This window comes from Budorcas taxicolor, chromosome 21 (assembly GCF_023091745.1).
Source record: "Budorcas taxicolor isolate Tak-1 chromosome 21, Takin1.1, whole genome shotgun sequence".
NCBI lineage: Eukaryota > Metazoa > Chordata > Mammalia > Artiodactyla > Bovidae > Budorcas > Budorcas taxicolor.
The window spans coordinates 71,200,408-71,219,037 of record NC_068930.1 but is presented as its reverse complement, the minus strand read 5'-3'; the positions used below and the strand labels follow the sequence as shown (position 1 = coordinate 71,219,037).

The following is an 18,630-nucleotide window of genomic DNA, read 5'->3' as shown; positions in this document are numbered from 1 at the left end:
CTCTGGCTGCTCCTGGACCAGGGCCAGAGCCCAGCCATCTGGACAGGAAGGAGCTGAGGGCTCCGTCCGCCTGACAGCGACTCAGGGCGGGCAGCACCTTTCCCGGAGAGGCTGCCCTGAGTCAAGCCCGGCCTGGAGGCTCTGGGGCTGCAGGCTGTGAGAAGGTGCGCTTTCCTGAAGCACCGACTTGACTAGGAAATCAGAGTGACAGCATGAAGCATGGCGCCATTCAGGAGTGGATTACAGCATTTAAATCACTTGGAGAATACAGGCAGGAGATGCCAAAAGTCAGCGGCTCTGAGCTCTGAGCTCCTGACCGCTCTCTTTCGCCAGCTTCCCCTCTGCCACCGGCGGTGCACACGCGGGAGCTGTTCAGGTGCTGATCCAGGCCCCTTCTCTGTCCTGCTGGGTAATCGACCTGCACAGAGGAGCCCCCGCTCCGAGCCCCACGCTCGCGGAGCTCCTGGACAACCCGCTCCCCCTCAGCTGCACGGGAGCCCCGTGGTCAGTGCAGCCCAGATGGAATCTGCTGTCTTCTGCGCTTCCCATGGCTGATGGGCAGGCCTCGACCTACTCAGAGACCCGCTCTCATCTCGGGGAATGACGCTGTCACCCGGCTAGCTGCCCACGGCAGACCTGCCCTCGCCTCCCTGATTCTGACACACAATCACTCAATAATACCTGCCGATTCCATGGCACCGTCACGACCCTGCTCATAGGGTGCTCACTCCGTGGCCAGGGAGACGCTCTCAGGTATAGTTTCCTCATCTGCAGTCTCTTTCAGCTAACATAACTCACCCTGAGTTTCTAGTCCAAGTCTTTGAGTTTTACCATAAGGAAAACCGGGCCACGGTTGGGAATGTACTTGCCAGGTCCCAAAATGACTAGGGAGTCTGCAGCTGGACAAATTGATGACTTTTATATGCAGGAGAAACACATACTGAATAATGCCAACATATTTCTAAGTTAGTCTTCCTCTATAATGTAACAACCAACACTGTGGAACGCTAAACAGCTGTTAAAATGGATGAGGAGAATCCCTGTATATGGCTATGCTGCAAGCTCATGATACGTTGTTAACTTTTTTAAAATATGGAGAAAAGCTTGTACTGTACACTACTACTTTTAAAGAAAGAGGGCTGTGGGCACAGACACACACAAGTATTTATATTATAGTAAATGAGTGTTAGTCGCTCAGTCGTGCCCAACTCTTTGTGACCCCATGGACTGCAGCCTACCAGGCTCCTCTGTACGTGAGATTTTCCAGGCAAGAATACTAGAGTGGATTACCATTTCCTTCTCCAGGGGATATTCCCAACCCAGGGCTCGAACCTGGGTCTTCTGCAGCGCAGGCAGATTCTTTACTGACTGAGCTACAAGGGAAGTCCATATTACAGTAGATAAATAAAAAACGTTAAAAACGTTACCTGTGGAAGAGAGAAGAAACAGGCTATAAAGATCAGAAAAGAGAGCTAGGTTTCTGAAAATACTGTGGCTGTCCACCAAAAAGGTCCAGGACAGTAACCAGCCCTGCAGCAACGGTGTGCAGGTTGTGGTCACGAGACACCATGCTCTGTAAGAGGGAGCCGGAGCTGCTTAGAGAAACAGCCGGCTCCAGGTCTGGGGTGAAACAGCACACACGAATCTACAGACTCTCCCCACGTTAGAGAGCGAAGGACAAGGAGGCAACGGACAGAGGCACCACCACACACGTGGCGCAACCCTCCCATCTACGGGAACAACAGCTGCCGTGTCTTACAACACGTCACATACGTTTAAATTCACGAGTTTATACTGACACTTCTTCCCTGGTCACTTGAGAAGCGGCTATGAGACCGTCTCATTGTTTCGAGAATCCATAAAGAGAAAGAATCAGGCATTCGTCCTACTGCTTCCATCTGAACTGTCCCTTCAGTTCAGTTCAGTTCAGTTCAGTTGCTCAGTCGTGTCTGACTCTCTGCGACCCCATGAATCGCAGCACGCCAGGCCTCCCTGTCCATCACCAACTCCTGGAGTTCACTCAAACTCATGTCCATCGAGTCGGCGATGCCATCCAGCCACCTCATCCTCTGTCGTCCCCTTCTCCTCCTGCCCCCAATCCCTCCCAGCATCAGAGTCTTTTCCAGTGAGTCAACTCTTCGCATGAGGTGGCCAAAGTATTGGAGTCTCAGCTTTAGCATCAGTCCTTTCAATGAACACCCAGGACTGATCTCCTTAGGGTAACCAAATAGGATTTCAGTGAATCAAGGCAGAGTAAAGGATGAGACTTTCACCATCATCATTTGCAACCCCTAACGACCGTGGGTCCAGGTGCCGAGCACCACGAGGACCAGAGCAGATGCACGTACCGCCACCTCCGAGCGCTGAGCTCAAAGGCTGAGCCGCTCAAACCTCTAGACCCACCTCCCACCTCCCAGGAAATAAAAGGAGAGAAGAACGCGTTCCATAAACGGGGACACCCCTGACTACAGAGCAACTGACACAGAAAATGCCAGGAAGGAAAGGGACGGGGTGGAGCAATCAGCTGACTGACAGGCAGAGCAGCTAAACGCGACTGTTCGGACCCTGTTTCACACTAAAAGCTGAGACTATTGGGGAAAGCTGAATGGCACTGTGATTATGAATAAAATTAAATGCCAGTTTTCTTGATGCTTCTGAATGTTATCAAAAATAGCTGTGTATTAAATCTCGCTTTGGATGCAAACATTTCAAACCTATTTTATATTCGTGCTAATGCTCTAAGATATGAAAGAGTTCTTAATTTCAAGAATAAAATGCCACTCAATCACAAATTAAGAGATTAAAACACAGGGTGTTTTGTTTCCTTTCAAACTCCCAGAGAAAGACAGTGAAGGAGTAAGCAGTTCCCGTATCAGATGCAAGCCTCGGCTGGGCAGGCCTCCACGCGCAGCTCTGGCACCTCTACCGCGGCGGCGCCCTCCCCGGGCAGGAGCACGCCGCCAACCCGGGTTTCCAACCTCATCAACTGTACTAAACCCTCAGGGGCAATGTCTATTACTCACAGAGTTTAACGCTGGTTTAAAAGGAGAGAAAAGAAGTCAGAAACACACACCCAAATACGCTACCACAGATCCGGAAGACACTCAGATACACCTGTTACAGAACGAGACTGCTAACGCCGAAAATGGGTAAGTTCAGGATGTTTCTGAATTTAATTACTTCACTGTCATGCAAAGGCACACCGGGAACAGCTGGAGAAAAACCTACGCAGATGGAAATTTCTAGTGACATACCTGTATGTTGTATGCTGCAAGAGGATATATCTGAGCTTGACCAGGCAGGAAGAAACTTCAATAAAGAAAGAAGCAAAGCAGAGTCAACTTTATCCTTCTTCAGATACTGTAGTGGAGTCCCTCACCTACGAAGTAAGAATGACACGTGGTTAACTCACATGCGGAAAATTTTTTAAAGCTTTGAAAAAACTGAATTTCAAAAATGGAAATTTCTAAAACATGATAAAGTAAGAAGCTCGAGAGAAAACATTTTTAATCATTCTATATAAACGTATGCTTTGGATTTTCTGCATTTTTTGAGGTGAACATAAATTACAAAGGCTGGGTAACTTCAGATAACTTTTTCAAAAATCACTTTTATCATGAAATATATATGTACATAGTCAAGCACAAGAAACATGTATGTGCAGGTTCATCAGGTTATTAAACAAAACCCCAACTACCACCCAGGCCACAGAGTGGGGCACTGCTGGGATCCCCAAAAGGCTGGGTGCCTTCCTCTGACCCCTAACCCTTGCCTTCCCCTGTAAGTACCAACCACTCTAACTTCCTGTGATCCTTCCTCTGCTTTTCTTTAGCTCACCCCTAGGCTGGTAGCTCTGGTCGTTTATTTTCGCCAGCTCCTGACTCCTACACAGACATGATCACACAGTGTATATTCCCTCGTCTTGCTTTGTTTTTGCCCCATTGTTGTTGCTGGCCCTGCTGTTTATCTTCACTGCTGTATATTATTCCACTGTGCGACACACCATCGTCTACTTACCATTCGGTTTCTGCTTTGGAGCCAACACAAGCACTCCTAAGATCTTTCTGGCACAGATCTCTTAAGCATTTGGGGGTAAATATATCTAGTGCATATATACATGCGAGAGTGACCACTAGACTGTGAGGTCAGCGTATATTCAGCTCCACTACATAAAGCTAAACAGACTCTTCCCACAGCAGCTGTAGTGATTCACACAACTGCAAGAAGGGGAGGAGAGTTTCCACTGCGCAACGTTTTCAGAACTTGTCAGACTTGTTCATTCTTGGTAACTGGATGGCTATGTCCTGGGGTCCTAAGAATTCTTATTGTATAGAATTTTATAATTATTTTGACGAAAAACTCATGAGATTTTACATCTGACAGCTGCTGTGAGAGAGAATTTTGAAACCAAACACTCGTGCACTTTTCCAGGTGTTACCACACTCCAATTTCTGACCAGTTGAAACCTCACACTCTTGGTCCACCAGCTTCCAGAGACACTGGTTACAAATCCCAGGCACAAGGGGATGGTGTGTGTGTGTGTGTGTGTGTGTATGGGTGTGTGTGTGTGTAGCTGGCCAGTAAGAGCATCCTATTCCTGGTCAGAGCTCGTTCATCTCTGTGAGCACACAAAACCCAAATCAAAATGAATCAAGTCTTTCCTTCCTCCTCTGGGACTTACAGAGATCCTCCCTCTTTCCTGAAGAACTTGAACTTGAGCACATGGGCGTCAAGAGGCTCTTTGAGGACAGAGCAAATAAGAAGGAAGACACCAGGGGAAGGACCCAGCTGCAGCCTGCCCTGCCCGAGGGCTCTTAATTAGGTGGCCAATAAAGCCCCCTTTGCTGTTATCAGCTAAGGCCCAGTCACATCCCAAAGAGCCCGCACTGATGTGATCAGTCATTATAAAACATGGGTTTTAATCTACTCAGTAAGCCACATAGGTCAATAAAGGCAACATGTGTACATACACACACAAACTTAATATTTTTTCAATCACGTTTTATAAATCAAAATGGTTTATCACTCAAACTTAAACTATAGTTCTTGCCAAAAGGCAAGTTAACTCTGAATGTTTCTTTGGCAAGAGAATGAAAAATCAATAGCTGTAAAGTATTTGTCCTTGTCTGCTATAAACACACTAGTATACCATCCCTACTGGATTTTAGTAACAAAATTATGATAACCTCATAAAATAAACTGGGAAGTGTTCCCTGGTTTATTCTGAGGAAGTATTTGGGTAGAACTGGAATTATTTCTTCTTTGAAAGTCTGGTGGAATTTAACAACGAAGCCATCAGTGCCTAAAAATTTTAATTACTGACTCTATTTTTTTAGTGGTTACAGGAATTTTTTCTGTAGCTACTTTTAGACAGCTACATTTTCCAAGGAATTTGTTTATCTCATCTAATTTTCACATTTACTGACATGATGCTATTTCAACTCATGACTGTTGCTGAAGCTCCAACACTTTGGTCACCTGATGCAAAGAGCTGACTCACTGGAAAAGACCCTGATGCTTTTAGAAAGACGGAAGGCAAAAGGAGAAGGGGGCAGGCAGAGGATAAGATGGTTAGATGGCATCAATGACTCAATGGACATGAATCTGAACAAACTTCGGGAGACAGTGGAGGACAGGGAGGCCTGGCGTGCTGCAGTCCACGGGGCTGCAAAGAGTTGGATGCAACTGAGCTACTGAACCACCACAGCGACGCTGCACTGGGAGCTCAGAGTCTCAGCCACTGGACAAGCAGGGAGGCTCCCAGCCTTGGGCAATTTTTATAAATGTCTACGCGTGCCTGAAAATAAAGTATAAGATGCAGGCTTTGGATGGAATATTATTTATGTGTACATTAGACCAAGGGTGTTGATCCTATGTAAATCATCTGTGCTCACAGGGTTTTTTATTTTTAATCTATCAGATAGTGAGACGTGTATCGAAATCTCTACTATAAGCTGCTGTTGTTCGCTGTTCACTCACTACGTCAGGTCCAGCTCTTCGAGATCCCACGAACACAACACGTTCCCGGTCCTTCACTGTCTCCCAGAGTTTGCTCAAACTCATGTTCACTTAGTCGATGATGCCATCCAGCCATCTCATCCTCTGCCGCTGCCTTCTCCTGCCCTCAATCTTTCCCAAGATCATGTTTTTTCCAGAAAGTTGGCTCTTCACATTATGTGGCCAAAGTACCGGAGCTTCAGCTTCAGCATCAGCATCTGTCCTTCCAATGAATATTCAGGGTTGATTTCCTTTAGGATGGACTGGTCAGATCTCCTTGCAGTCCAAGGGACTCTCAAGAGTCTTCTCCAACACCACAGTTCAAAAGCATCCATTCTTTGGCGCTCAGCTTTCTTTACAGTCCAACTCTCACATCCATACATGACCACTGGAAAAACCATAGCTTTGACTAGACAGACCTTTGTTGGCAAAGTAATGTCTCTGCTTTTCAATATGCTATCTAGGTTGGTCATAACTTTCCTTTCAAGGAGTAAGCGTCTTTTAATTTCATGGCTGCAGTCACCATCTGCAGTGATTTTGGAGCCCAGAAAAATAAAGTCTGTCACTGTTTGCATTGATTCCCCATCTATTTGCCATGAAGTGATGGGACCAGATGCCATGATCTTACTTTTTGAATGCTGAGTTTAGGCCTCCTTTTTCACTCTCCTCTTTCAGTTTCTTCAAGAGGCTCTTTAGAGTGGTTATCATCTGCATATATGAGACTGTTGATATTTCTCCCAATAATTTTGATTTCAGCTCATGATCCATTCAGCCCAGCATTCATTCCCTCTGCAATATACAGCCCTGACGTACTCCTTTCCCAATCTGGAACCTGTCCACTGTTCCACGTCCAGTTCTAACTGTTGCTTCTTGTCCTGCATACAAGTTTCTCAGGAGGCAAGTAAGGTGGTCTGGTATTCCCATCTCTTGAAGAATTTTCCACAGTTTGTTGTGATCCACACAGTCAAAGGCTTTAGCATAGTCAACGAAGCAGAAGTTTTTCTGGAATTCCCTTGCTTTTTCTATGGTCCAACAGATATTGGCAATTTGATCTCTGGTTCCTCTGCCTTTTCTAAATCCAGCTAGCACATCTGGAAGTTCTCGGTTCATGTACTGCTGAAGACTAGCTTGAGGAATTTTGAACATTACCTTATTTGCATGTGAAATGAGCAGGAGTTTGAACATTCTTTGGCATTGCCCTTCTTTGGGATTGGAATGAAAACTGATCTTTTCCAGTCCTGTGGCCACTGCTGAGTTTTCCAAATTTGCTGGCATATTGAGTGCAGCACTTTCACAGCATCATCTTTTAGGATTTGAAATAGCTCAGCTGGAATTCCATCACCTCACTAGCTTTGTTCACAGTAATGCTTCCTAAGGCCCACATGACTTCGCACTCCAGGATGTCTGGCTCTAGGTGAGTGATCACACCATCATGGTTATCTGGGTCATGAAGATCTTTTTCGTAAGTTCTTCTGTATATTCTCGCCACCTCTTGTTCATCTCTTCTGCTTCTGTTAGGCCCTTACTGTTTCTGTCCTTTACTGTGCCCATCTTTGCATGAAATGTTCCCCTGGTGTCTCTGATTTTCTTGAAGAGATCTCTAGTCTTTCCCATTCTATTGTTTTCCTCAATTTCTTCACACTGATCATTGAGGAAGGCTTTCTTATCTCTCCTTGCTATTATTTGAGAACTCTGCATTCAGATAGGTATATCTTTCCCTTTCTCCTTTGCCTTTTGCTTCTCTTCTTTTCTCAGCTATTTGTAAGGCCTCTTTGGACAACCATTTTGCCTTCTTACATTCCTTTTTCTTGGGCATGACTTTGGTCACTGCCTCAGGCACTCCGAGTCTACCAGAGCTGCTGCTGCTGCCGCTAAGTCGCTTCAGTCGTGTCCGACTCTGTGCGACCCCATAGACGGCAGCCCACCAGACGCCCCCGTCCCTGGGATGCTCCAGGCAAGAACACTGGAGTGGGTTGCCATTTCCTTCTCCAATGCATGAAAGTGAAGTCGTTCAGTCGTGTCTGACTCCTAGCGCCCCCTGGACTGCAGCCTACCAGGCTCCTCTGCCCATGGGATTTTCCAGGCAAGAGTACTGGAGCGGGTCGCCACTGCCTTCTCCTAACTCCTTGTATACGGTGCAGTTTTGGATGGAGTGTTACTTATATGTACATTACACCAAGGGTACTGATCCTACGTAAAACATCTGTGCTTACAGGATTTTTTTTTTTTTTGCCTGCTTATTCTATCCATTACTGAGAAATGCTGAAATCTCTACTGTAACTGTAAATTTGTCTATTTCCCCCCCCCCCCCCCTGTACTTATGGCAATCTCTACTTTGGATATTCTGAAGTCATATTATGGCTTATCCATGTTTAGAATTATTATAACTTCCTTTTGAATTGAACCTTTTATCATTACAAAATGCAGCAGAGACTACATGTTGACCAGGTTTTTCCCTTCTACCTCCTGGGCACAGCCTCTCCTGCAATGAAGTCTGGTTTAGGACCTGGGCTCCGCCTAACAGGATGCAATCCTAATGTACACCACCTCACCCTCCAGCCCAGCCGGGAACACCTGCGTGCTTCACTCCTTCCGCCCCACACAGAGGCGCCTGCAGAGTATCCCGGGCCTCAGGAGATGGCAGATATGGGGGGAAGCAGCTGAATCCCCAAACGACCGTCGAAAAAACATCTGCCAACCAAGGACTATGCGTACTGAACTTCATGCAAGCAAGACATGAATTTGCTTCAACTACTGACTGCTTTGTTAAAGGAGCCAGCTGCCAACTGTATTAAGTGAAATGACACTCACTATCTCCAGAACTGCTTTTTGCTTTAAACTGTGTTTTCTCTGACACTACAAAATCCTGCTTTTGGCTAGAGTTTGCAGTTTCTCTTTTTTTTTTTTTCCATTTTTCTTTCAAATCTCTTACTCTTCATGCTTTAGGTGGCTCTCTTCTAAACAAAATACAGTTGAGTTTTTAAAAAACCTTATTTGATATCTTTTTTTTTTAATTCAGCTCAGTTCAGTTGCTCAGTCGTGACTGACTCTTTGTGACCCCATGAACTGCAGCACGCCAGGCCTTCCTGTTCATCACCAACTCCTGGAATTCACCCAAACCAATGTCCATTGAGTTGGTGATGCCATCCAGCCATCTTATCCTCTGTCGTCCCCTTCTCCTGCTGCCCTCAATCTTTCCCAGCATCAGGGTCTTTTCAAATGAGTCAGCTCTTCGCATCAGGTGGCCAAAGTATTGGAGTTTCAGCTTCAACATCAGTCCTTCCAATGAATACTCAGGACTGATCTCCTTTAGGATGGACTGGTTGGATCTCCTTGCATCCAAGGGACTCTCAAGAGTCTTCTCTGACACCACAGGTCAAAAGCATTAATTTTTCTGTGCTCAGCCTTCTTTATAGTCCAGCTCTCACATCCATACATGACCACTGGAAAAACCATAGCTTTGACTAGAAGCACCTTTGTTGGCAAAGTAATGTCTCTGCTTTTCAACAGCTACCTAGGTTGATCGTAACTTTCCTTGGAACATTTAACTCCACTTACCTTGGAAACAGTTACTCACTTTTAGGTTCAATTTTCTTTTATTTTCTTTCGATTTGCTTCTTTTGGATTCCTTGCTATCATTCTAGTCCCCCAGTAGTCTGCACTTCACATACTGTTTCCACTCTTTAGTAACTACTGTGGAAGCTCTAACGCACAGGTTCTTATCAAAGTCCAATGTCAACCAACACATGCACCTTTCTCTTGGACAGCAAGAGCCTTGAAACGTCGACTCCATACACCGTGATTTCCAGCCTCACTTCTCCTGCTGCAGAGTCCGTGTGCATGCGTGTGCATGTGCTCGTCATGATGGACGTTTTGCGCGACTCCCCACAGTCATCCTGCCTTCCCTTCATGGTTCCCACACCGACATCGCTGGGCCTCACGCTCCCTTTGCTCCTTTCCGTCCATGACTGTGGTGGGTTGCACTGCTTGACTTTCTGGTGTTAAAACCGCCTCTATTTCCTGAGATAAGCTTTTCTCGATTATTATGTAATGTCCTTTCTATATGCCGCCTGGTTGGCTCTATCTGCTAAACTTTGCAGAGGATGTGCGCATGACGGACAGCGCTCGGTGGCTCTCCTCTCCTAGAGTCTCTGTCTGATTTTGCTTTCAGGTCGTGCTGGCCTCACAGAAGGAGACAGGAAGCATTCCCTCCTCTTCTGTCTTCTGGAAAAGTTTTTGTCAGATTGGTTTTCTTTCTTCTTTAGGTGTTTAGTAATTATCGGTGATGCTATTTGGACGTGGAGTATTCTTCATGGCAAAGATTTTAACTACAAATTAAACTTCTTTAATATAGTTATGAAAGGTTATACACTTGCTCTTGAGTAAATTTGGTGGTTTATGTTTTTCAAGGGGCTTGTTCATTTTACTGAGGCTGTCAAATTTATTAGCATAACATTATTCACAATACTCCTTATTACCCTTTCAACGCCTACAGGATCTGTAACAGTGTCCTCTTTTATATCCAACTAATCACAAGCTGGAATCAAGATTGCTGGGAGAAATATCAATAACCTCAGATATGCAGATGACACCACCCTTATGGCAGAAAGTGAAGAACTAAAGACCCTCTTGATGAAGTGAAAGAGGAGAGTGAAAAAGCTGGCTTAAAGCTCAACATTCAGAAAACTAAGATCATGGCATCTGGTCCCATCACTTCATGGGAAATAGATGGGGAAACAGTGGCTGATTTTATTTTTCTGGGCTCCAAGATCACAGCAGATGGTGACTGCAGCCATGAAATTAAAAGACGCTTACTCCTTGGAGGGAAAGTTATGACCAACCTAGATAGCATATTCAAAAGCAGAGACATTACTTTGCCAACAAAGGTCCGTCTAGTCAAGGCTATGGTTTTTCCAGTGGTCATGTATGGATGTGAGAGTTGGACTGCGAAGAAAACTGAGCCCCGAAGAATAGATGCTTTTGAACTGTGGTGTTGGAGAAGACTCTTGAGAGTCCCTTGGACTGCAAGGAGATCCAACCAGTCCATTCTAAAGGAGATCAGCCCTGGGTGTTCATTGGAAGGACTGATGCTGAAGCTGAAACTCCAATACTTTGGCCACCTCATGTGAAGAGTTGACTCATTGGAAAAGACCCTGATGCTGGGAGGGATTGGGGGCAGGAGGAGAAGGGGACGACAGAGGATGAGATGGCTGGATGGCATCACCGACTCGATGAACATGAGTTTGGGTAAACTCTGGGAATTGGTGATGGACAGGGAGGCCTGGCGTGCTGCAATTCATGGAGTCACAGTCAGTCACGACTGAGTGACTGAACTGAACGCTTCCCTGGTGGCTCAGCTAGTAAATAATCCGCCCGCAATACAGGGGACCTGGGTTCAATCCCTGTGTCGGGAAGATGTCCTGGAGAAGGGAAAGGCTACCCACTCCAGTATTCTGGCCTGGAGAATTCCATGGACTATCCATACGGTCTCAAAGAGTTGGACACGACTGAGCAAATTTCTTTCACTTTCAATGGCAATTAATGTTTTTTCCCCCCCAACAGACAAGAGATCTTTCTGGATAAAATATGCATCTTTAACTTATCAGTTCACCTTCAAATAACACCACTGAGACACAATGCGCTGTGTTTCCATTCCTTCGCTCCCAAACTTTGCGCTACTACTATCATTTACTTCCCTCTGCAAGTACTGTACGTTCCAAAGTACATTGCTAATTTCGCTAATTTTGCTTTAAATAGTCTAAAAAATAAAAAGATTAAAGTGTGAATATTCACCAGTCCATGGACTATTTCCAATTCTTTTCATCCCTTTGGGTAAAAATTTCCATCTGCTATCATCTTCCTCCTACTTGAACTTCCTTTAAAATTTCTTGTAGTGCACTTCTGCTGGCAATAAATTCTGCCAGCATTCCTTGGTCCAGAAATTTTTATTTCACTTTCATTCTGAAAGATACTTTCACTGGGTACAGAATGAGAAACTAGCAGGTTTCTTCCTTTTGGTACTTTAAACACAGCAGTTGTCTGCTGGCAGCAACAGGTTCTGATCAGAAATCACTGACCTTATTTTTGCTCCTCTGTAACATGTCTTCTTGCTGCTTTTTAAGACTTTTTTCTCTTCATAACTGACTTTTCAGTAACTGGACTCTGTGGACCTTAGTATGATTTTGTCCAGTCTATTTGGAGTTTGTGAGCTTCATGGTTTGCAATCTTCATCAAATGTGGACATTTTCCAGCACTATTTCTCCAAATACTGTTTCCGTGCCTTCCTCTTCTTCGGGAACTCCAGTCGCACGCATCTTAGCTCCGCTGATTCCGCCCCACAGGTCACTGACAATCTGCCACTCTGCTCAGCCTTCCTTGTTCTTTGCTCCATATTTTGGATAATCTCTATTGCTGTGCCTTGAAGCTCACTGATGTCTTCTTCTGTACCGCCAGCTTGCTACTCGCCTCTGTATGTTTCGCCTCTAAAGTCCTGGTTCAGTCTGTCTCGTATCTGTCACTCATGCTTGTCTTCCTCATGAATGTGCACAACTTATTTACATCAGTTATTTCAACGTCCTTGTTTGCTAATCTCACAGCTTTCTACTGACTGATTTTCCTCCTGGCTACTATCACATTTTCTTGCTGCTTTGCATGCCTGGTAATTTTTATTAGATGCTGGACACTGAAACGTTTTTACATTGTCGGGTGCTGGATTTTACCACATCATTTTAAGTACAGTTGGGGCTTTGTTCTGGAAATGCAGTTAAGTTACCCGGAATCAGTTAGGGCAGGTGTGTAATGGTCTTTTAGTCCTGGACTAATTCAGCCCCATTACTGCAGTGAGACCCTTCTGATGCCCTAAACCAAACAGCTGTTCTGAATCCACCCTCACCAAGATTAAAAACCACACTTTGAAAGGGCCTGACACATCACCGTGGGTGGTGGGAACGCCATCTCAGCTCCTGTGGTGCCTGCTCTTCTCCGGGGCTTCTTTTCCCGGTTTTGAGGTGCTTTCTCTGGTGCGTGTATCAGTTCAGTCAGTTCAGTCATGTCCGACTCTTTGCGACCCCATGAATCGCAGCATGCCAGGCTTCCCTGTCCATCACCAACTCCCGGAGTTGCATGTGTAGACCAGCCCAAATCTTGGGGGTGGGGGTCCTTCTGCAGACCCCTGGGGTTCCCTAAGTAGCTCTCTACTCTCCTATACTTTGCCCCTCAAATTCTAGCTGCCTGTCCTCCCCAAACTCTCATCTGTTTTGTCACTTCAGTAAGGCTAGGGGCTCTGTTTCGTTTCTCTCCCCTGACCTGTAATGCAGAAACTGTCTCTAGACCAGGACTGACTGGCAAACTATAGCCTGAGGATTAAATCCAACTTGCTGCTGTTTTTATAAATAAAGTTTTACTGGAACACATCCATGGCCACTCATTTACATACTTGGTATGAAAGCAGCCACAGAGAGTACCAGAGTTGAATGGGGTTGTGATAGGGACCATCTGGTCTGCAAAGCCTGGAGACTCTCTAACTGGCCCTTTATCTCAAAAAGTTTCTTTACTCCTAGCCCTAGAGAATAAGCTAGAATACTTACAGGGTTCATTCCACTTGTTTCCCTTATTTCAGGGAACACAATCCTAACCTTCCTGTTAACCAATGTCTGAAAACTATTGTTCCATACATTATGTCTCTTTTTCAAGTTTGTGAAGATGAAAGTCAGGTTTGGGGCCGGGGTGAGGTTAGTGAAGCACTTGCCACAGGTACAAATTTTCAGGGAGTGACAAAATACTCAGTGATGGGGTAAAATCAAAATTAATGCAAAAAATGTATGTGAAGCAAAATATCAACGTTTTAAATAAGGATAGTATCAGTAATAGTGTGGAGCCAAGCCATACTGGAGCTGAAGCAAAGGAAAAATTAACACTGACCCTGTCTTTATTTAAGATTTGACATTTTTCCACCATGGATTTTTTTTTTTTGCATTAAATTCGATTTTCTCAAAGTATTGCATTAAAATGTTATCAATCTCAACTACTGAGTTTTCTGGGGCATCCTGAAACTCGGCGCCTGAGGCCAGTGCCTCACTCTCCTCAGCCCTCTTGCTGTGTCCGACTCTTTCTGACCCCATGGACTGCAGCCCACCAGGCTCCTCTGTCCATGGGATTCTTCAGGCAAGAATGTTGGAGCAGGCTGCTACACCCTCCTCCAGGGTCTTCCCGATCCAGGGACGAAACCAGCATCTCTCACATCGCCAAAATGGCCAAGCGGGCTCTTTACCTCTTAGCGCCACCAGGGAAGCCCCCAGCCCAATCCTGGTGGGCAGTAAACCCGGTGTCTGTTATTCCATCAGAGGGAATGGACGACTCCAGGAACAAGTCTCTTGCCAAGCAGCATCATACTAATGTGTGACGACTACAAGTGTTTCAATGTTTTCTTTCTCAGAAACAGAAAATGCTGCAATGTGAAGAGCCATTCTGCTCTAATTACTTCTATCTGCAACTGCAGTCTTCTGTGAACAGTTCCCATACGTATTCATGTTGTAGACAGGAACACGGTGTGAGAATATAAACACTTACATTAAATAATATATATGCACACAGACAGGACTATAAAACAATACCATAATTATGTAACAGCTGGTCAACACATCTGCATTATGACGCATAACAAGAACCACCATCCACAGCAAGTGCCACCGAGTCAATGTATTGACTGGGGAAAGTTGGGGAACGTATTGATTGCAGGAGTTGCAGGAGTCCAGGCTCTGAACACACGAATTCAACTCAAAGCAAATCCACCAGCGAAGTCTCTGTCCTGGTGCGGCAGGAGCACCGTCTTCGGAAGCCAGCCAGCTCATCTCCCGAGCATCCCCAGCTCCCGCTCCTCTATGGCGAACGGAACAGTAAAGCACTGGGCAAACTGAAGACACCCATCCACGCGCCAAGCAGAGGACTGCTACACAGAGCCCAGTTTCTGCATATGATCCATTTAGTTTTCTAAGGCACAGGTGCAAAAACATGCCTGCAAGCGTGACGACCAAAATGAGCATTTTTCTTTTCCAAAGATTCGTCTGGAGTAGTTGCTTCACAGCGTGGTGTTAGTTTCTGCCGCGCGGAAGAGTGACCCAGCTAGACCCTCCCCTTTACGCACATCCACCCTCTTCGCTGCGGCTCTCCTTTCCTCTCAGGCCGCCACAGAGCACCGAGAGCTCCCTGCGCCAGCCAGCGGGTTCTCGCCAGCTGCCTGTGGTCTGTCAGGCGTAGCATCAGTGTGTGCGCGTCAGCGCTCGTCTCCCGGTCCCTGCCATCCCTTGCCCCTTGGTATCCATTCGTCTGTTCCCTACATCTGTGTCTCTATTTCTGCTTGGTAAGTAAAACTGTTTATACCGGCTTTTTTCAGATTCCACATATATGTGTGAATACATGACATCTGGTTTTTTCTTTCTGACTTACATCACTCTGGATGACAATGACTGTCTCTGGGTCCATCTACGGTCTCTATAAATGACCCAATTTTCTTCTTTTTTACGGCCGAGACATATTCCATTGTGTATTGTGTGTACACACACACACACACACACACACACACACACACACACACATCTTCTTTATCCGCTCCTCTGTTGATGGACATTTAGGGTGCGTCCATATCCTGGTTATTGTAAACAGTGCTGCAGTGAATATTAAGGCTCCTGTGTCTTTTTGAACTATGATTTGTTTTTCCTGGGTATATGTCCTCCCAAAGAGTTTCTTTTCTTAATTTAAAACATTATGCCAGCAATAACTATGGATCTAGAGATAATTACACGAAGTGAGGTAAGTCAGACAAAGACAAATATGTGGTATTACCTGTATGTGGAATCTAATTTTAAGAAAAAGATACAAATGAACTTACCTACAAACTAGAAGCAGACTTACGGATACTGAAAGCAAACTACGGTTCCCGAAGGGGCGACGTGGCGGGGAAGGACACACTAGGAGCTGAGGCCGGACGTGGGCCCACCCGTCCATGGGACACAGGCAACCGGCAAGCACCTGCTGGACAGCGCAGGGGGCGCTACCCAGTCTTCTGTGACAATCTACACGGAGAAGGAATAGATACGTGTACACGTGCCGCTGAATCACTTTGCTGTACGCCTGAAACTAACACGACACTGGAAATCAATGCTACTCCATTACATTGAAGATATTTTTGAAAATATGATGGTGTTAAATTTGGTGAAGAAATAAAAAACTATGAAACGCAAGGTTTTAATGTTTGTGAAGAAACAGTCTAGAACTCATGAAACTCAAACAAATGTAACAACTGAACACAATGCAAACGCATGAAGACCCTGCTCTCCCCTGTGTCCTGACCTGGCCTGAGGCCAGTCGCCCCCCAGCGTGCTCGCCCTCAAGCCTGGCTGGCCCAGCTCCACGCACCACGAGGGGGGCTCACTGCGCCCCCGCCCGCCGTGCCCCCCCCTCGCACCCTCCGCTGTCCTGGCAGATGCTTCATCCTCAAGACTATTCAAGGGCCTTGAAATCTAGTTTTCACACTAATTCTCAGTTTTTCACTAATTTTAGGGCTGGGACCATGATCCCTGTAGTCTCCCGCAGGTGCCAGGCACACAGGGCAAGCCCTTGATTTCCGTGGAACGAGACTCCTTTTAATGAAGGTGGACTAGACCCGCATCTTTCTGCCATCCTTCCCTTCCCAGGGAGAGTGGCCCTTGGCACACCCTGGTCTGTACCACGAGGACGCCAGTCGCACCTGACGGCGGGCCTCCTGAAGACACAGCCATGCCTCCTGCACGCTTGCATCCTCAGCACTTGCAATGCGCCCACCACACTGGAAACACTTAATACATATTGCAGCTTGTATGTTAATAGTTATTATTAACTCAACCTTGCAGCTCTTCGTTTACTCCTCACAACTCTACAAATACCTTTTGCCTTCCCACCTCCGTTATGGAGATGAAGACACAGAAACAAAGATTCAGCAATTTCGTGACATCACCCATGAGCAAGTGAGGGGCGCCATCTGCCCCCGGGACCTCTCTTCTTCACCTGCGTGTCTGTCATCGGATAGTGGCTGACTCAGGTTGTCGTGGGAATCCACAGATTTATGCCGGAAAATCGGATTTGCTATTTGCACACTCAAATTATCTGTAAAAGGTAATACAGTCCAAATTCCTCCTTGGTCTATTGAGGAACTAAAAGAATGACATTTAGCAACCTGTCCAAAGTTCAGAGTCACCAGGACTAAAGCCTGGTATCAAGGACCAGTGCGCCCTCCGTGCGAGCTTGCCACGATGGCTCTGCAAGACGTAAAACACACACCTCAAAATTCCCAAGACGCCAGCAATCCCTGATGGAAGCATTTGCTCTTTCTAAAACCAAGCATCCTTTCTCACTGTTTAGAATGTCAGCACTGACATCCCTGGGTTTCTTTATCCCCTTACGACTAACACATCGCACTCACGACCAGATGGACTTAAAAAGCACCTTTAGCTGAGCCAAGCAAAGCTAGTTCTGACTTCAAGAATCTTTATCACTAGCGGAGACCTTGGCTAGGCTAAAGCGAACTTTCTCACATCATTTAAATAATTGTTTGCTTAGTTTCTAGCTACTTTAATAAGAGAACTGAATGGAATTACTTTGCTTACTTTTGAAAACCATTATCCGAATAGATCTGAACGAGGACGAGGAGAGGAGCTAAGAGTGAAATGACTGCCCCATCGCACTGGGTAGCAGAGTTAGTTAAGACTGCCCGGGTGAAACAAGCCATGGTTTGGAACTAAGAGGCAACGGTGAGTTTGGTTTCGTTTCTGACACTGTCATAAGTTTCTCTGAAGTCTTCTTACTCCCCTGAAATGGTGAACGAACACCCATTACCACTCCATACTCACTTTAGTCTTAAAATATACACCTGAAATATTTTTATACAGTCATGTTGAAATTTTATATCAATATTTAGTGTAGTATTTTTGTGATCACTTTGAATTTAATATTCTGCACGCTACATAAAGCCTCTAGAATAAATATACTTCCGAATCAAATGTGACCCCTGTTGCTAAGATCGCTAGACTCCCCAGCGCAAAGTTTCCAAAGTGGCATCTGCCTGTTCACATCATTTTAACTTAGAACTATACAAAAATGTGAAACCTTGTCAAGTCACCCTGAAATTTTTACCTAATCGGTCTTTCAAATAAACTCCATTCTGCAATGTTGGCTTTTGCTTAATAGAGTTATGATTCACTGCAGTTTACTCAGTGAATTTAAACAGAGGTTTATTACGCAACATCAAATCTCTTAGGTTTTCCCCTAAATTAATCAATATTTTGAACACAAAATACTCCGTAAACACTTTTTATAAGAACAAAATGCTTACATTAATAAAATTTTCCATCAGAATAATGTGAAAATAAATCTTTATTTGCAGGTTAGAGCAGTGCTGCTCAGCTATGCCAGGACAGACGGGACCCGGCAAGCCAAGCAAGCCCTGACGAAGGGCAGGGAGCAAACACGTCCATACCGGGGGCCCAGAGCGCCAGCTCCGTGCCCTGCACCCAGCCCCCGAGTCCCAGGTGGTCCAGGGCAGGCGGGGCAAAAGCGAGGCCTGTGTGACCCCAGCGGCCGTTCTCACAGGGGCCTGATAGA

At 45.6% G+C, this 18,630-nt stretch overlaps 1 protein-coding gene across 2 annotated transcripts in view; it reads right to left on the bottom strand.

Annotated features, from left to right (window-relative positions):
* TRAF3 (TNF receptor associated factor 3) overlaps positions 1-18,630 on the bottom strand; it is an 86,795-nt gene that overhangs the window by 46,151 nt on the left and 22,014 nt on the right. The window contains exons 1-2 of one of the 2 annotated variants that reach the window (XM_052659746.1): positions 15,884-15,986; positions 3,255-3,379 (exon numbers count right to left, since the gene is read on the bottom strand). The gene's annotated coding sequence lies outside the window, so the exon portion shown is untranslated. Of the gene's footprint in view, positions 1-3,254; positions 3,380-15,883; positions 15,987-18,630 lie in introns of those variants that run through there. The other variant, XM_052659747.1, reaches the window with a different exon arrangement.